This window comes from Myotis lucifugus, unplaced genomic scaffold (genome assembly GCF_000147115.1).
Source record: "Myotis lucifugus unplaced genomic scaffold, Myoluc2.0 scaffold_45, whole genome shotgun sequence".
In the NCBI taxonomy this organism is placed as follows: domain Eukaryota; kingdom Metazoa; phylum Chordata; class Mammalia; order Chiroptera; family Vespertilionidae; genus Myotis; species Myotis lucifugus.
In genome coordinates, this window is record NW_005871093.1 from 4,706,442 (window position 1) to 4,707,917 (window position 1,476).

Consider the following 1,476-nt stretch of genomic DNA (forward strand, 5'->3'; position numbering starts at 1 on the left):
GCAGCGAGCTGCTAGTCTCCCAGGTTAGTGTCCAGAGCTGCAGAATCACAGTCACTTCTGTTTTATCTGGTTTCCATTTGCTAACCTGCTCCTGACCTCCGAGGCAGCCCAGGGAAGTCTGAGGAGTCCCGCAGGCCCTCAGCCCACACCCCCCGCCGTGGTGTTCTAGGCTGACCTCAGGAGTGGTCACACACACACATACCTCTCGCCATTCAGGAAATTGACTGCCCCCAAAACCCAAGACACTTGAGAACTTTGGGGGTCTGAGAAAGGAAAACAGGGCATTTGTAGTCCAGAAGTGTTTTCTTTGGCCCATCCAGTGTGTTTTTTCAAAATTATACCAACATTTCAACATTGAGATAGATCACAAAAATCTGGATTTCCGTTTTTCCTTGAAAAATTGGAAGCTCTTGCAATCCAGGACCCACATGGTAGCAGCTGATCCGAGCTGAGTGGCAGCTGCCCCCTTCCAGTAGAGAGAGAACCCCCGGCCCCTCGCACCCTCAGTCCCTTCCACTCCGTGTCCCCACACACTGAGACCCGGAACCAGGCCCATGCGTCATCATGCTTTTACCAGACTGTTTCTCCCTACATTCTTTCCCAAAAGTACAAGGAAGAAAGATGGGCTGAGGGGGCCACACGTTTCTCAGTGCAAATGAAGAATGTTCCTGGGTATTGAATATGGAAAGCGTGTCTCGCTCCTGGTTCTTTTGCCCGAGTATTTTGCAGGCCTTTGAGCTGTAATCCCTGTTCTTGGTACTCCTGACCATCCTCCCAGGCTCCCGGCTGGAGGGGCTCAGGGCTAGAGGCTGCCTCGGTGCTGACATGGCCACAGACACAGGCTTCCGTTCCTGGGTCCTGCATCTCAGCTTCCCCTGGGTCCCTCTGTGGACCACAGTGGATGGAGCCTGAGCCCAGCTTCCACCACCCGAGAGAAGATGGGGCCCAAGCAGGAGCAGAGCTCAAACAGCAGGATCCTTGTGAGACGCAGGACCAGTTCTCCCCTCCACAGCCAACGTGAGCTGCTCTTTGCATAGACCCCACCTGTCGCTCAAACGTTTCAGAGCCTTTTTATTTTTCATGGATCTCAGGTGCACCGAACTTGATTCCTCGTCATCCTTGGTTTGTGACATACGTGTTGATCCTGCTCTTTCTTTCTTTTGGTTTATTCTTTGAATAGTATTACCCCCACTGCGACCATGACACTGACGGTCACTGCGGTCCACCCACACGTCCCTTTCCCTGACGCTATGGCTTTGTCCTGTGTGTACCTGAGAAGGGCATCTGGCTGTGTGTCGTCTTCTGGGCTTGCTTTTCTCCACTCCACGTCGCGTGACAATGTGTAGAAGATGTTCATCCTGCCCATGGCTGTAGTGATCCTACCACACTCCCAGGGATCCTTTCTCTTCCTCGAGGTCTGGGTCTCCTCTGCCTGCGTCTCGTCCTCCAGGCCTCCGCTTACACATCCCTCCCTGA